An 11208-nucleotide genomic window follows, 5' to 3' on the forward strand; every position below is an offset into this window, starting at 1 on the left:
GCCTCAGTGTGGCCTGGGTTCTCTTCCAGCGCTGAGAGAGAGGGACGGCGCCATCAGAGCAGTTGGGTGGTAGATGAAGAGGGTTCGCGAGGGCTGATTTTCTAGACCCCTCTTGGGGAAGCATCAGGGATGGACTTTGAAAAAAATGCTGACGTGCTGAACACATAAGCCCTGTTCAGAATGAGCAGAAGGCTGAGTCACTGTAACTGGGAGCAGGGTCATAGTGAAGATCTGAACTAGTGTCAAGAAACAGGACTGGAGGCTACTGTTCCTTGCGGTGCACCACGCCCGTCTGTGCTCTATGTGCAGTTCGTGAACTGGGCAAGGGGCTGGAGATTGAAACACACAAACACACAGAAGGACGGACAGAAACACAGGCCATCCTTGATGCCAGAATGCCCCAAGAATGCCCCCTTTCTTGTATCCAGGGGCAGCTTATATAGGGATAGCCATGCCCCAGCCAAACGCACCAGAAACCACTCTCCTGCCATCAGGAACGCCTGAGGGCCTTGTTCTCAGAGCAGCTGTAGGCACTCAGATCAGGGGAAAACAAGTTGTTTACAAGAAATTCAGGATCTGGGGGCTCACAGCTCCCAACAGTTCCTAACAGTTAGGACTCACTGACTTTCACTAGGACCCTGCACACATGCCCTGTGTATTGACCTCAGGAGTTGCAGCAGGACTGATGGGGAGGTCTGTCCTGTTTTTGTTGTTTTCTCTATGATATACAACCCTGTAAACTAATTTCCCTTGGAGCTTTTGAAAGCATCCTAACTGCATTATCATTTTCTGTGTAAAGGAAACTTAGCAAGAAAACAATTATGGGATGGACTCCGAATGATCCCCAAATGGCCATGAAACAGAGATGGCGGTCACAGAGGAAAACCGACGAGGTTCCGTTTGCTCAAACCCATGATTCCGCAAACTGTGTAGCTGAGCTCTTCTCTATGCCTGGTTCTAGAATTTTCACCTCTCTCCTTCTGTCTATGACCTCTCTGCTCAGTGTCTTACAAAACCACTCCATCCTAAGGTTAAAGTACAATTCTTTAGCATGGTTTATTCTACGGGGAGATGGCATGTCCTGGGCGAGGAGAATGAGAAGATCTGTCTGTATAATACAAAGTGAATTAGAATATTCGCTCATCAATCCTCCCACAGGCTGATGTGGAGTGACGTCCTCCAGGCATGATGCGGCTACTGCACTTTTGAACTCAGCAGCTGGGATTACCCTAAGGAGACCTGCAGAAGATTAGGCTTCCTGTTATGAAGGCTGGGAGGGGTTTGCAAGCCCCACTTCTCCCCAAAGATATTTAAGAAGCTGAGCAAGGGAATGGGGAGAATGGCAAGATGGCTCAGTGGTGGAGAGCTCTTGTGGCTCTTTCGGAGGACCCAGGTTCAATTCCCAGCCTTTACACAGTGGCTCACAATCATCTGTAACTCCATTTCCAAGAGATCTGACACCTTCTTCTGACCCTTTTCAACAACCACTAATGAGATGAACAAGCATACATGCAGGCAAAACATTCACACACTTACTTTTAAAGAAACTAACAGGGGAGAGACTTATGAGACCTTTAGCCCCAAGATTTACCTATTAGCTGCTAACTATTGGTGGGGAAGAGTTATTTTTTTCATCCAGTTGTATCGTTGCCTTTGCTTCTGTGGGCAACCCCTCATGTATACCCCTGCAACTCAGAATAAATTCAACTATTCGCCAAAATATACCTGGAAGGAATCCCTTCCCTTTTCCCCCTTGATTCCCTATCTAGGTGAATTGGTGTCCATCTACTGAAAAGCGTTCGTACTTGCACAAGATTTAGTGGCCTGGATCTGACTCAGGACACTTCCTTAGGAAATGAGATGGAAATATGAAACTCCTCCCTGCCTCCCTTCCCCTGGGAGCAGCTGGGCGTTTTGTTTCCTTGCATGACAGACAGACAAGACAAAGACCAAGCAAAGTGAGGTAACGGCTGTGCTGGCCGGATGCTTGGGACTGAGGAAGAGAATAGGAAGGGAGGGGCAGACAGTTGCCTCGCTTCAGTTTGGAGGGGTAAGTTCATGTTCTGAAAGTATATTGGCAGGTGGGTAAGGACATAGGCTGGGCAGATCAAGAAAAATCTACAATTGCCGGGCGGTGGTGGCGCACGCCTTTAATCCCAGCACTCGGGAGGCAGAGGCAGGCGGATCTCTGTGAGTTCGAGACCAGCCTGGTCTACAAGCGCTAGTTCCAGGACAGGCTCCAAAACCACAGAGAAACCCTGTCTCAAAAAGAAAAAAAAACCAAAAAAATCCAAAAAAAAAAAAAAAAGAAAAATCTACAATGGCTGTGGGGGCAGATGAGATTTGCTATACTTCTTCAATTGTTAAGACCACACTTCAGAATCTAGACAGCATACTTATTCATTTCCAGGCCGTGTTTACAGGGCAGAGTACCCTAAGATACACCAGAGGTCACAGGGTCTGGACCCTTGAAGATCAGAGAAGATGCAGATCAAAGAATCCAGAATCCCCAGTTTAGTGTATGGGCGTCCAGGAAACCTGGACTGTGGGAGCTTATGGCTTAGCAGGTCCTTAAGACTTGGTTGATGCCAAATGAGGATTTATAGAAGGTCTGGAGTGTACCTCCTCATTCATTAAGTGCAATCTCATTCATTCAGTAATTTATTGAACAATCACTTGGTTATCTAGGCTCTGGGGACATCATCCCAGGTGATGATGAACATTCTCCTGTTTGGGGCTGCTATAACGGGCTACCTCAGACAGGGTGACTCATAAGGAGCGTAGATTTATTTCTCACAGTTCTAGAAGCTGGGAAGTCCAAGACCACCCTGTGGCTGATAGACCTTCTGGGGGTGTTTGCGCCTTGGGATGGCTAACCCGTTGACTTTGTGAACTCCTGAAGTGAATGGCGACTCTTGAAGGAGATTGGAAGCATTTTTTCCTACAGAGGCCTCCTTTTGGTAGATCATAAAAATCATTTTTAGCTTTCCTGCGATATTTTTCTACCTGGTGTCTGGATTCTGTTTATGGGTTACCCTGGTCTAGGAGTGGGGAGGACCTGGAGAGGTCTATGTACTCCTATTCAGAATGACAGAGATGTCCCAAGGCCTACTGGTTATTTCTGGTTAATTGGAGTTCAGCCAGAACCACTAATTTTTCTCTTTTTACCTTCACTGGAGCCCGAAGGCCCTCTCTCTGGTGATGCTGGGATCCAAGAACATGGACAGGATTCCAGTGTCTAGGCTGTGAAACAACTGAGGAACCATAAGGGTGTTCCATGACAAGCTGGGGGCTTGGAGATGTCCAGTGTGGGTTCAGAGCCAAGAACTCAGAGAGGTCAAGCCTCTAATGGGGTCCCAGCATATGGGTTCTGCAGAAAGGCTATAGAGAGGGCTCCTACTTGTTAAAAGAATTTCTCTTGGTCAGACTGGTAGACCTCTAAATGATTCCAATTGTTGGTGTTTCCTACTGCCATTCGGCTCCATGTTTTCTGTTGCGGTTTCAGCTCACTGTCTTGTCTTATGTCTATACCTGCATTTCTGAGTCTGGGCAACTGAATGGATGAATGACAGAAATGGCAGAGCTTTGGGGACATGGAGTTTGGTGGTGCAGGCTCAGGGATCAATGGACAGCTTTGGAGTAAAGCTCAGGGCCCCATGCAGAAGCTGGCAAGTGGGCAGGTCCCACTGGAGTTCTAAGGCTGGAGCTCTAACTCCAGCATCACAACCTTTAGTTGCCTGTTGTGGCGGCTCATGAGATTGCCCAGTTATACTCTTACAACCTCAAGCTATATCAGAAGGCTCCATTGCCCTGCCCCACCCCTTCAGAATGACAACACTGGAGGAGGTAGGTAGGGAAAGTCTTACCTGTTTTGAATGTACAAATGTATAGTGGCCACCACAAATCTCTGACTTGTCTTGAATGTGTGAGCTTACTGTGTTTGTTTCTCCCGTCACTTGCCACTAGGGCTCAGAATTAATCTCTGTGCTTTTTGGCCTTTGGATTTAATGTAATAGGATTCAAATATCATTTGTATATGGAAATTATTAAAGTTGTTTTATGATGTTCTACTTAATTTAAAAGCTGCTCTGGAATTGGGTTATGGCTCCCTCTTTTTTTTCAGACCCAGGGATGCTTTTAAAATCTTTATGTCTGGGTCAGGAACTATGACAAGAGGGAAAAAAAGAGCAAAGCAGAACATTTAAAAGGATTGATTATTGGCTTTTAAGTTTATTGAGCATGTGGTTAAAACTATGTAATATCTATAACAAAAAGCTAACTTAAAATTCTTAATATGTGGTTGGTAATTGGAAATCTATGCATAGGTAATCTCAAAAGAACCAGGTAGCATTATTCCACTTGGGGATATAGCAACATGTGACCTGTTGCCATCCTTAGGCAACCATGTGGCTGGCAGCCACCTTGATAGGATTGGAGAAGATGTTCTGTGATCAAGGGAAACCCCATGGTGTGGGACAACCCAGGAGACAACAACAGATCTCCAGATACTTTGAACTAGGGATTTTGAACTAGGGATGAATTTTTTTGTATAATACCTCCTGTTCTGTTTTGGAAAATTAGGCTTATGAAAGATAGGATTTAAGAATAATGCTTGTTTAATGAGATATTAAAACTGTACCTCCATGTGTTCATATACAAGAATGCACATTTCTGGAAGCCAAACTTCCTAATAAGAGTCACCTTGGTGGCAATGGTTTGAGAGACATGAAGGGATCATGGGGAGTAGCTGAGGCTTGCCAATGTGAGGCAGGGGATAATAGTAGTTTTAGAGATGCCAATGTTATAGTCTTCAGCTGCCAAGTGTGGGACCAGCAGATAACCTAAGTCCCTGGAAGAAGCCCCGGGAGAATCCCAGTACGGTTTGCATGGCTGGCATTTGGTTTTGCCTTGTGCAGATTATGGTTGTACTCCATATTCTCACTTTTCACATTGAAAAGGTACTTTATTTTCATATTGCAGGAGCTCGCAGTTGAGAAACCCCTTAAACTTCTTTAAGGGGAAATTTTGAAGTTTTATTGAAAATTTAAATAAAAAAATGTCTGATAAGTATTTAAAAAATCCCTGGTCATGGGTTTTTCCACTAATGCAATAAGTCAAATCCAGTTGAAATAATAAATCCTGGTTTAATAAACAGAACAAAGCGAAGCTCAGCAAAGCAACTCCCAGATGACTCTTGGGAAGGCAGGAGAGAGAGCATGTGGCAGGGCTAGTGACTGGGTCTTAAATACCCTGTAGGCGTGGTCTGGAGCAGCTGGGGGGGGGCGGGAGAGGAGCTGGCCTGTGGTGAACTTTCTGAGGGGTGGGTTCTGGAATGGGAGGAGTAGGGCTGGGTTCCCAGCAAAACATGTGGGTGGGGTTTGGAATGGGGGAGACTTAGGCTGGAGTTGGGCTTCCAATTAAACACTGAGTATATTTTTAAGAGATTTTTAAATTATTTAAATTTAAAAGTCTATGGGACATTTTATAAGATATTTTATTTTAATGTCTTTATTAATATGTAATCTTGATAAATAGACAAATAAAAGGCTAAAGAATCTGGGCCACAGCTATGAATACCAAACATTAAACATTACTTACTGGGGTACTCCTATCTTATGAATCAGTAAGACTATGACCTAAGCAGTCTGGTAAAGGGTCTCTCCTTGCCTAAGGTCTATTCAGGCTGATTTAATAATGTATGCCTAATCTCATTGCTTTTGCTAACACTATTAGGCTGTAGCTATTTTGGTAAACTGAGTCATACAAGTAACTGTAACAGTCTATAATAGTGTACTATATGAGGACCAGGAAGAAAATCATGATTTAAAATTTTTCTTTTGGTATTAAAAGAGCTTCAATTTAGAAGTTGGATGCTCATTCAGAACTACCCTCAAAATTTTAAATTTTAAATTTTCTTTGGTTGTCTTCTAAATCTAGACTTAAAGGTGTTTTTCATTCGGCTAAAAACATCTAAGGTGGACTCTCCCAGTGCCGCGGTCCAGAGTGCTTTCCTGGCTTCATGTCAAAAAAGGAGAATGACAGTGTCTTAGCTAGGGTTACTATTGCTGTGATAAAACACCTCGACCAAGGCAACTGAAAAAGAAAGCATTTAATTGTGCTTACAGTTTTAGAGGATGAAGAATCCTTAATGGTGCGGGGAAGGCATGGTGGAAGGAACTGCTGAGCTCACACCTCGATCCACAAGTATGAAGTAGAGAGAATGCTAACGCAAAATGGTCTTTTGAAACCTGAAAGGGTTAACCCCAGTGACATGCTTCCTCCAGCAAGGCCACCAACCGGAGAGACCAAGTATTCAAACTTATGAGCCTATGGGAGAGGGGAGCGTTCTTATTCTAACTACCACAGACAACGTGTTTGGAAAGTCTGTAGACACAGAACACTTGAAGCTACCTGTAGATCTGTGGCCCCACCTGCCGAGGCTATAACCTGGAATTTGATTGAGTGGTTTCCTTTGTGAACACTGAAATTGGGAATCCGGATCTGACTGACACGGCAAAACCCGGAGCTGGGTGAGATCCCTGGAAGCCATCCTTGCCAATGGTCCTTCTGCGGCATTAATTTCAGACCTCACACACAGGACCAGAAAAGCCTTGCTTTTCCTGTTTGAGTTTTGACAAAGTCTGGCTCATTGGCAAACACGTTAAACATGTATATTCTTTGCAGTTAAAATGGAGTTCTGATTTTTCTCAGTATTGAAGCAAGTCATTTCCGTTCCACTAAATCTTGAGAGTCTTCCTATGTCATGACTCAAATAGGTCGATTTTGGAATGGTTCTGTGGCCGAAAAAGTGATACACTCCAAACAGTCCAGATGTTTGTAGTTAGAGGATGGGGAGCCAGGTGATGGAGATGCAGGATGATGGTACTGACCTCAGTCTGGGTCCCGGAGTGGAGCAAAGCTCTCCTGACATTCGCACAGGCAACAAGTGAGGAAAATGGTTTTGTAGGCTACTCATCATTTGGAGTCAGCTGCTGCCGCTGCGTAACTGACCTAACATACCTTCCGCTCTCTCAATTTCTGCTTCCTTTCCTGGCTGCATAATTTGCTCAAGCCATCTGTCTGCTTACGGATCCATTTGCCTTCTTTCTGGTTTATAAAATTTTATGTGTCATGCATGGTCTACTTCATGTTATGTTTTGCCCAAGGATCATCTCTGCCTCCACTTGGCAACGTTTCCCAAATGCCTCTCTGGTGATAGAAAGAATAGAGCACCCCATTTATGCCTCACTTGCTTGTCAATATCTTTCCCTTAACTCAGAGGCCCTTGCCCATGCCTGATTCATTCAAAAACTTGAGAGCCTAGCTCGGCAGTCAGTAGAAGCTATAGGACGACATTGGTTTGTCTGGATCAAGTCTTCTCTTTGTCTCATGAGGATACCAATTCATAGGCCAGTGTAGGTGGCGCTGAGAAAGAATCTTGCCCCCTGTTTTATGTATAGCAGTGGGAGGAGGCGGAAAGTAGAAAATAACAAAATAGCAAATTTTTATATGAAGAATTGAGATTTTCAGAGTATAAGAGCAGTAAGCACTTGTGACCAAAGAAAATTGCAGAGGGAAGAACAATGCATCCGAACCCGAGTGAGAATTAGCAGACATGGTGCTAGATCAGACCCCTTAAAAACCGATCCTGTGGCCCCCAGGTTCTCTTCCCTGTGGGTGGGGTCAGGAGTCTGGACGAGGGATTAACTGAGGCGGTTAGCACACAGAAATTCACGGAGCTGGGCTGTTCCCAGTGCTACACTGGACAAAGTCTCCATCTTGTGGCCACATTCAGATCTGCAGTCACTCTTACACTGGTTGTCAGCAGCCGGGAAGTCCACGCAGGGGTCAAGGACGTCTGTGAGAAACAGAATCACAGCTCTAGTTTAAATACAGGAAGATGGGTTTCATCCACCGCAACTGGACAGGGATTCCCACTTTCACAACGGTGTGAAGCAAGTTATTCACTCTTTCACTCCGGAGATGCGCTTCCCCATCTTTCCAGTTTCGAAAGTGGAATGGCTCCCCTGTATCCACCACCTCACACCCCCGAGCTTGCATCCCTTCTCCTGTCTCCAAAGCCAGTGAGGTAGCAACTTGCTTAGGTCTCCATTTGCCTCCTTACTCCCCCTTTACTGATGTAACTCCATCCAGACCACCCAACCAAATTTCCCCATCACAGCGTCCTTCATGTAATCATATCTAGAAAGCCTCTACTTGATTTTTTTTTTTTAAAAAAAAAAACTTGTCTTTGTGTTGAGCTGAGGAGATAGCCTCATTGGTGAAGTCTTGGCCAAGAGAGCATGAGGATTTGAGGGGGAGCCCCCGAACCTATGTTTAAAAGGCCAGACATGGATGTGGCATGCTCTTGTAAGCCCCGCACTGGAGGTAGAGATGAGAGTGGTCTGGCAAGACAGCTAGCCAACCTGCTCTAGGTGAGTGGCAGGGTCATGAGAGGTAGGCAGTGAATGAAGCATCTGAGATTCATCTCTGGCCTCGAGGTACACATATACGCACCCACACAAACAGGCACATACACAATAGCCATGCTTGTATTACATGGGAGTTTTTCTTTAAATTGAAGTTGAAAAATACCATATGATTTAAAAGGCAGAACTAGCAAAAGTAGTGCCATATCAGGGTACTGAGATAATTGTTCAGAAAGTTTTGTGTTTTCTTCTTCCTCTTCTTCCTTCTCCTCCTCCTCTTTCTTCTCTTGAAGTATTTTGGCTCCAAGGAGAATTTTCCCACTGGGTTATCTAAAGATCACTGCTATGGTTGTCCTCCATCCTTTCTGTCCAGATGAGGACTCTCATCAGGCCTCACGTGTGGCAAATAGCAAACTCTTCACGATGCTGAGTCGACCAATTCTCTTTCTTTTTTGAAGGATCCCCCCTGTTAGGGAGTTCCTGTAATTATTTGTGACATATTCATTGTGGGTCATTTCCTGGCACTAATAATAGATGTGAAATGGCTTCTATTCAGTTCAGATGAGAATGGGCACACCCTTTTTGAACATGTTATTCAGGAGTGGCCACGACTCCCCGGGCTGGAAGCCAGGTCCTGCTGCAGGGAAGGAGCACACAACAACAGCTAACTCACATCTGCTGGGGAGTGTTTCCTCCCCTTTGAACTTGGCGCTGGGTGATCCAAAGGAGGTTCCTCTGTCTTCCTTGGTATCTTGAGGAAAAATTGCTTCTCTTTCTCGCTTTTCCTTCTGTTATCCCTTTCATTCTGGCATGGTAGAATTGAGGGGACGGTGCAGTATCTGCGTGTGAACTTTTGTCCTTTCCAGCTATGCTAGTGACTGGGGCAGGGGATGCTCACAGCCGGGCAAAGATTCTTCAGTGTCTCATCCATGGCGGGAGCACCTGTTAGACACCCTTCGACCTTCATAATGCATCACAAAAAGTCATTCCAGTTTCAGGGAAGCCAGGACTGAAATCCCCAATTTAAAGAGGTCTTTAAAAGCACCTTAGGGCTGGAGCTAGAGAGGGGGCTCAGCAGTCAAGAGCAGCTGTTGTTCCTGTAGCATCGCTGCGTCTGGTTCCCAGTAACCACACGGTGGTCCGCAGCCACTTATAAACTCCAGTTCCAGGGGACCCGATGCATCTTTTGACCTCTGTGGACACCAGGCACACATGTTAGGCACACACACACACACACACACACACACACACACACACACACACGGCTAACCCACTTGCATAAACAAAATGATGAAATTCTAATAATTTATTTAAGAAGTCAAATTAATAAGAAAGCCTTAGATTCTGCTTTTCAGGGTGAGGGTAGTGATGACTTGTATTAGAACCATTTTGTTGTGCTCTTAGGATTCGGCTCTTTAGGCTGACGTGGATAACATTTGCACACGTGCCTGGAAGAGGATGCTTAACTACGCTGCAGCCCTGAGAGCCACCGTACTCAACTGACGGCCGTGTCCTGTCCTCACGCTGCCTCAACACACAGTGGTGGGTGTTATGTCTTCTCTCAGGAAGACAACATACATGGGACCTACACTGTTGGTGACTCTCAGGCCACACATAGCACTGCATATTTAATGCCATTGACTGTGGAAAGCTGAGAGTCTCCTAGACTCTTGTGCAACAAAAAGACCTCATGGCTTGTCAGTTGTCCATGCCTGGTTTGAACAGGACTAGAAAGCAATATGTAAGTAATCCTCTCATGTGTGTTTTTAAAGCTGTGTCTGTAAAACAGCATTGTAGTCTAGGTGGTTAGGTCATCAGTGTGACAGAACTTGTCCCAGAGGTCAGCTTACACCAGCTGTCACTCAACTAAAAAGGTTTTGCATTTCCCCACACCACCCTTTATTCATTCATTCATTCATTCATTCATTCATTCATTCATTCATTCATTTGGTATTCTTACATCTTGTAGCTTGCATTGAAAGCAATAGTGTCTGTGGACATGCAGGTGTGTATGTTGGTACATGTGCCAGAGAGTGTGCACGCGCCTGTGAAGGCTGGATGACATCATGTGCCTCCCTGTGTCGCTCTGCACTTTACTTTTTGAGGCAGAGTCCCACACTGAGCCTAGAGTTTTGCAGATTGGGCTAGACCAGCTGGCCAAGGCCCGGGTACCTTTCCAGTGTTGACATGACAGGGATGCACTACTGTGCCTGGCTTCTTACGTTGATGCTGGCAATCTAGAGTTAGGTCCTTATGCTTACACAGCAATACTTTACAGACTGAGCCATCTCCCAGGGCCCGTGACTTGCTGCCTCTTCCTGCCTTCCTTCCCCTCCTCTTCTTCTAAAACTTATTTATTTTATGTGTAACGGTGGTTTGTCTGCTTGTATGTCCATGCACCACATGCATGCAGTACCCACAGAAATCAGAGGAAGGCATCAGATTCCTTGCTACAGACAATTGTCAGCCACCATGTGGGTGCTGGAAATAGAACCTGCATCTCCTGGGAGAGCAGTCAGTGCTCTTAACCACAGAGCCATCTCTCCAGCCCGTGATTTACATTCATAATTATTGCGCTGAAACCAATCTATGGTGACAGTGAAAAGACCCATGCTTAATAGCAAAGAGGTCCATGGTACCGGGGCATCCTAGGGATGAAGGGATTGTCCTTAATTTTGACTGTGGAAGTAGTTGCATGTTTGTGAACATTGACAAAAATTTTCAAATTATACACTTAAAATGAGTACATGTTGCCATGCGTAGATAGTATCTTAGTAGA

This window comes from Chionomys nivalis, chromosome 23 (genome assembly GCF_950005125.1).
Source record: "Chionomys nivalis chromosome 23, mChiNiv1.1, whole genome shotgun sequence".
Classification (NCBI taxonomy): Eukaryota; Metazoa; Chordata; class Mammalia; order Rodentia; family Cricetidae; genus Chionomys; species Chionomys nivalis.